This window comes from Zingiber officinale, chromosome 3A, assembly GCF_018446385.1.
Source record: "Zingiber officinale cultivar Zhangliang chromosome 3A, Zo_v1.1, whole genome shotgun sequence".
In the NCBI taxonomy this organism is placed as follows: domain Eukaryota; kingdom Viridiplantae; phylum Streptophyta; class Magnoliopsida; order Zingiberales; family Zingiberaceae; genus Zingiber; species Zingiber officinale.
In genome coordinates, this window is record NC_055990.1 from 120,890,581 (window position 1) to 120,898,035 (window position 7,455).

The 7,455-nt window shown below is 39.0% G+C and overlaps 1 pseudogene; it reads left to right on the forward strand.

The window, feature by feature from the left end:
- Nucleotides 1-471: 471 nt before the first annotated feature.
- On the forward strand, nucleotides 472-583 carry LOC122054450 (annotated as a pseudogene).
- The last annotated feature ends 6,872 nt before the right edge of the window (nucleotides 584-7,455 follow it).

Sequence of the window (7,455 nt, forward strand, 5' to 3'; positions counted from 1 at the left end):
ATTGATTGATTTGTGTAGAAATAGCTCCCAAAGGGCATGAGTCACTAGAGTGATCAGTACTCCCACATACTTCACAAGTAGATACAATGGCATTAACCATATTTGAATTAGTCCCCATACTTTCTATTTTTTTTGTAAGAGCATCCAACTTTGCAGACATTAAAGTGACTGCATCAACATCAAATTTCCCTGATGCATTAGTTGGGTTTGAATAAGAATAACCACCACTTCTCTCATTTGCCCATTGATGATGATTTTGTGCTACACTTTCAATTATTTCCTCGGCTTCATCTAGAGCCACCACTTCTCTCATTTGCCCATTGATGATGATTTTGTGCTACACTTTCAATTATTTCCTCGGCTTCATCTAGACTTTTATTCATGAGTGCCCCTCCAACAGCTAAATCAAGGGACACCTTGGTATGATAATTGATGGCATTATAGAATGTGTGCAACACTAACCACTTCTCCTAGCCATGATGTGGGCATTGTCTGAGCATATTGTTGTATCTATCCCAAGCTTCAAATAAAGATTCTGAGTCAGTTTGTTTGAATCTTGCAATGAGATTCCTCATATGAGCCGTTTTGCTAGGCGGATAGAATTTGTCAAGAAATTGTTGCTCACATTGTTCCCATGTGGTGATGCTATTTGGAGCTAAAGAGTTTAACCATTGCTTAGCTCTATCTCTTAGAGAAAACCCAAACAATAATAAGTGCACCGCTTCAGAAGGAACACCATTCATTTTCATTGTGCCGCATATCTCATAGAAGACCTCCAAATGTTGATTTGGGTCCTCATGCGGTCCTCCACCAAACTGATTTTGTTGCACCATAGAAATAATAGCCGATTTGATCTCAAAATTGTTTGCTTCAACTGAAGGTCTTGAAATGCTAGATCAAAAACCCCTAGCATAAGGTGCTGCATAATCCTTTAGTGGTCTATTAGCCATGCTAGAATGTTCTTGTTCTGTTTGTTGTCTTTGCGAAGTTCTTCTTCTATGAAATGTTCTATCTATTTCTGGGTCTAGAGGAAGAAGTTCTCCTGCAAAGTTAGATCTTCGCATACACAATAACAAGATTGCAAGATATATATGCTCAAAGGATAAAGGAAAAAGAAACTAGATCAAAATAAAAATAGAGATTAGGCTAGAATGTTAGAAATCAAGAATACAAAATTAGAATTGCAACAAAAAGAATTAACAAGAATGTTATACAAGAAAAGAAAAACTTATGAAAATAGAATTCTAAAGATTAGGTTCAACTATGCAAATGAAAAGAAAAGAAAAGTTATGTTTAGCCTAACTTAATTGATAATCTGTAATGTTATAGCGCAGTCTCCAACAACGACGCCAAAAACTTGTTGATGTTCCGCAAGTGTACGGAAATGTCGTAAGTAATAATAAAAGGTATCGTATCCACAAGGACTGGTATAAGCACTAAAGATATCTCAACGTGAATTAGCTAAACAACAAATCAATTGGTTTATCAAAGTTATGTGCAACTATGAAAAGTAAACAATAGAAACAAAAAAATAGGAACAAGAATAAGGGTTGTGATAAAGGATGTTCTAGGAGTTTTGGTTTCTTTGTAATGTTCGTAAATGTAAATGATCTACCAAATCTTATTTCTCAATTGTCCGTCATTTATAGAAGGTTGTCGGTTCACTCTTGCAATAGATAATCTACCTAGGACTGAAATCTATACCTAAATGTGATCAATTAGGAATGGTTCCTATGTTGTCCTTACAAGGGCTTGCCTGTCACATGCGCCCCTCGGATAATCAATATAGAAATTCATCACTTCTCAAGCTCATCAAGATATAAAAGATAAGTGTATTTAGTCTATCCTACCCCCTTGAATAATCTTATTTCACCCTCAAGATTATCCCTCAATCGTCCTTACACGGGCATGTCTGTCACATACGTCTCTCGGATAATCGATTGAAGAATCATCTCTACAAGATCCAAAAGATATCCAAACATTTAATCAAATATGGAAATTAAGCCTAATCAAAAGAATCCATACAAGATCAAATAGATGCAAAACAGGACAAGACTATTGAAATAGGAAATCAGCAAATCCACAAGAGTTTACATCAATTTATCATTACAAATACTCTCTCCATCCTAGAACATAGAGATCTAATCCATAGAACAAGGAAAGAAATCCAAAGATAAGAAGAATACAAGAATCTTGATCCTAAATCTAAGAAGATAAATGAAGAAAAGCTTATCTACGATGAGGAATCATCTTCAGATCCAATCCTCGTTCTTCGCAGTCGATTCATTGAAGATCCGCCCTTAGATCGCCAGAAAATCCCTCCAAGATGGTGGAGGAATGCCCCAAATCTCGTCTCCCCCAAGAGGGAGAAGATCCTCTTTCAAATCTTGAAGAAGGCTTTATATAGAGGAGGGGTTTGGGCACCACAGGACCTTGAGACAAGGCCATACGAAGCTCACATGGCCTGTGCTACTCCCTTCTCTGCCTGTCTCAAACGGTCGTGTGTTGGACACGGTCGTGGCTTGCTCTGCCACTGCTCACCTTGCACGGCCGTGTAGATCTACACGACCTGCACTACCTCCGGCTCTGAAGCTCCTACACGGCCATGTGGTGCACACGGCCAGGGCATTCTTGGCCTCTGGAAATGTTGCACGGCAATGTAGATCTACACGGCCGTGCAATGCTTCAGCTCTGGAGGGCTTACAAGGCCGTGTGGCGTACATGACCTGGCTCCTGTTGGCTTCAAAACTTGGCACGACCGTGTGAAGCTCACACGGCCATGGACAATCCCTTTCCTATTGCATCCACACGGGTAGTGATCCTCACACGGCCTGGGCAACCCCCCATGGCAGGGTCGTGTGGCACACAAGGATGGTGCCTTCCTCCTTTAGTTTGCTTGCCTCAGACATCATTTCTTCTCCAAAATCGACTCCTTTGTATAAAAAATGCACAAAAGCATATCTCCAAAGAAAAAGAGTAAATATGCTAAAAGCAATGCTGGAAGTACGAAAATGCATAGATAAAGCATGCACAAAGTATGTGAATATGCGTCAAAACATGTTAAACAAGAGTATACAATCTACACACATCAATATACTCATAAATTGTGATCCAATCGCAAGTTCTCTCATGCTATGAATCGTATCACGGACATTTAGTACATGAGTTTAAGATCCAATCATACACATAAAGAATGTGCACCCAAATAGTGAATATATATTTATTAAATAAATAGTAAAAATCATAAGATGATTGCCTTAGGACATCCCTCAAAAACTAGCAAGTAGCACCTCTTCCAATTGAGAACCAAAATAAGATGATTGCCTTAGGACATCCCTCAAAAACTAGGAAGTAGCACCTCTTCCAATTGAGAACCAATTTCACTTCTTCATATCTTCGGAGGACTCTGGAAAGATTGACTAAACATGAGTTAAAACTAGTTCCATATACTAAGAAATTATCCATAAATATTTCCATTATATCCTCTATTAGATCTAAAAAGATAGTCATCGTACAATGTTGAAAAGTGGCGGGGGCATTACCCAATCCAAAAGACATTCATTCATAGCAAAAGTTCCATAAAGGCATGTAAAAATAGTCTTCTCCTGATCATGGGGATATATTAGAATCTAATAAAACCCATAATATCCATCCTAGTAACAAATATAAGAATGTTTAGTAAGCCTCTCAAGCAACTGGTCAATAAAGAGAAGGGAAAAATAATCCTTTCTTGTTTCTTTGTTTCACTTCCGATAATCAATACACATTCACCATCCGATAACTACTCTAGTTAGGATCAATTCATTGCTTTCAATTTTTATTACTATCATTCCACCTTTCTTTGGAACTACATGCATTGGGCTTACTCATTCACTGTCAGAAATTGGGTATATGATCCCTGCATTATCTAATAACTTCAGCACCACTTTTCGAACCACCTCCTCATATTAGGGTGTAATCTCCTTTGATATTAAACTAAGCTTTTGTGGTCTTCTTCTAACAAAATTTTGTACATGCATAAAGAAGGATTGATCCTTGATGTCATCAAGGGTGTAACCAATTACTTTTCTATGCAAGCTCAATTCTCTGATTAGTTTCTTGGTTTTTAACTCAGTTAGATTTGCATTAATTATCACATGAAATGTGAAATTTGACCTAAGAAATTTATATCTAAGGTTAGATGGCAAAGATTTCAGTTCCACTTGTGGTGGTAAAATTTTAGGTACATTAGAATTCTTCTCAATTACCTTTAATTGTTCATACTCTAATACTGGTCCAGAAATTCTTTTCTCATCCTCTTCTACTTCTCCATAACTTAGGCTTTCCTCTAGGGGGTCTTTTAATGTTGGTAGGAGAAAACAATCTGATAGATCGGATGCGAGCGATAGAGGAGGGGGGGGGGGTGAATATTGCTTGTTTTAAAACTCTTCTTTTACTTTTAAATTAGAATTGTGCAGCGGAAATAAGAAAAGAGACAAAGTCATTTACTTTGTTTGGAGCCTAGCTCGACTCCTACTCGAAGGCCCTCGATCCTTGACCGCTCCGATGGGTAAAACACTATAACTCTTCTTTCCGAAATCCTCGGAAAGAAGTGGATTGTACAAATACAAAGATGTAAGATAGTAACACTCCTACTATTTTACATGAAATTAAGTGCAGTATAAAATAAGATATACCGACAATAGTAGATGAAAGTCGAAGCTCGGTCAATACTATCGGATGAAGTAGCTTGTAGGGATGACAAAGGCTTGTATCACGAGCAGCTTGCAGAAGAGCACTTGAGTCAATCAAAAGTAGTCAGTCATATCAACCTCAGACTTCGAGCCTCCTTTTTATAAGTGCCAATGTCGTTCGGTCGACCAATCCCTCTGTTCGATCGCCTGAACCCGCTCCCTTCCTTCTTGGCTAGAGTCTGACGCTAGCTTGATCTTTTGAATTTACTGATCTCTAAGGGTTCGATCGACCGATCATGCTTTTCGGTCGACCGAACACGCTCCTTCCCTGTTGGTCGAGATTTGTCGTGATCTACATTTACTGCGCCATTAATATTGATTGGTTCAATCGACCGATCTCTCTGTTCGATCGACTGATTAGCTCTATTTCCTTTTGCTTCTGATCAATGTTGATGAGCTGGCCTGTGCTGAGTCAACAGGGTTCGATCGACCTATCCTTTGGTTCAGTCGACCGATCAAGCATAGACCGGACTGTACTCTGTTTTGGTCTGAACTGATAGTTGACCTGGTTTGGTCGACCGATCCTCTCATTCGGTCGACCGATCGTGTCGAACCTGCAAAACAGTGTTAGACAATAATCCTACAAAACAGAGATTAGCACAGTAATATAAAATGCATGAGAAATAATATAAGACAGTAGAACTGTCTTGATCTCAACTTGGAAACCTACCCGGTTTCTTCAGTTGGATTAACGACCTTAGGTTGTTCCTGTTGGGTTCTTCGAGCCGCGAAAACCGCTTTTTCGCGTCGCGAAAACCCCGAAGGACCCAAAGCCGTAGATCCGTGCAAAGATTCGTATAAAAAATTCGAAAAACTATTTCTTGTACGAGTTCAAAAACTGATCTACTACTTAGATCTATGAGGAAAAAGTGTTTACCCTTGATGCGCGCCCTACGCGAATCCCGCTCTTCCAAGGTGTTGCCGGATCTCAAGACCGTCAAGCGCCGGTCCTCTAGAAGTATCCACACGGACAACTTAGGTGAAGAAAACCTCACACAAAGGTGTGCTAGCACCTTGGTAAGGTTCGGCCAAGTAAGGAGGAGAGGGAGAGGGAGAGCTTGAGAGGAAGAACACAAGGAAGAAAAACAACACTTGAATGAAAAATGAATTCTTTCACCCAAAAACCAAGTGGCCGGCCACATTTCAAAATTCACATTAATTGCATTAATTGCAATTAATATGAAACCATAAAATCACATTAATTGCACTAATTGCAATTAATATGAAACCATTAAGAGAGTGGCTTTGTTACTTCCATGAGGTGGCACCCATGATGATGTGGAACATCATTATTGGTCCACCTAATGCCAACTCACCAATGAGGTGGCAAAAAGGTCAAGTCAAAATTGACCTTTGGTCTTCCTTCTCAAGTCAAGTCAAACTTGACTCCATCTCTACCATGGTGGATCTAATCCAACCATTTGATTTGAGCCAACTTAATATAATGAATCTAATTCATTAAATTAAATTGATTCAATGAGTCAAAATCTAAATTAGACTCATTTAACACATGAATCAACTTGAGTCGAACTCAAGTTAGCCCAATTAGGATTACTCTTAATCCAATTTGATTCATCAAATGAATCTAATCCTCTTGGTTCATCATATGAACCTAATCTCCACCTAATTGTCCTAAGTGTGTGACCCTATAGGTTCTTGTAACGTTGGCAATGCCCTAAACCCATTTAGGAGCATAAGTAATGAGCGGTATCTAGCAACACATCATTACTACCCAAGTTACAAGAATGTCGAGATCCGACATCACCTTGTGACTACCAATTGTGACTACTCACAAAATAATGACAAGTGTCCTTCTATCCTAGACATCTAGATTGATCAATATGAGGCATAGACCGTGTCATCCTCTAATCAATCTAAATCTTGAACTCCAAGTTAGACTCACTCGATCAAATGAGCTCAACATCTAATGTTGACTCATTTGGGCATGGCCATGCACTTAGTGGTCTCACTCTATCAAGAATACCGATGTCGCTCCCGTCATATGGGAGGGATAGATTCCATCTACATCACTCACATCCCTCCGCATAATTTGTTACATACCCAGTAATCGCCTTTATAGTCCACCCAGTTACGGGTGACGTTTGACGAAACTAAAGTACATAACTCCTTATGTTGGGATCCATGGTGACTTCAGGTCTAAGGACTAATAGTCATACTAATAGCCACATGAGAAAGTATATGACACTCATATAACGATCCATGATACTTTCTCATGGCGGGTCATTCAGTATACATTCTCTAATGCATACCCATGTGTCAGCTTGATATCTCTATATCCATGACTTGTGAGATCAAGTCATTGAGCTGACCTACATGCTAGTCTTATTGTATTAACATTGTCCCTGAATGCTAATACTCGACTAGGAATGATTTACAGTAGTGTTCCCTATATCATCTCACTATCGATTCAACTAATCGATTGATATAGGTATGAACCTTCTACTCAAGGACGCTATTATACTTAGTCTATTTGGCACTAATATAAATAAGTATAATAACCAAACAAATGCCTTTATTAATATACAAGAATATGATATACATGAGTCCGTACAATCATCAAATGATTGGCTCTAGGGCTCTAACTAACAATCTCCCACTAGCTCTAGTGCCAATCAGTATAGGCTCTAAGGCCTAAAGACCTAGTGTGACCATTATGCTTCCTTTGTGCCAAAGCCTTGGTCAAGGGATCTGCGATGTTAGC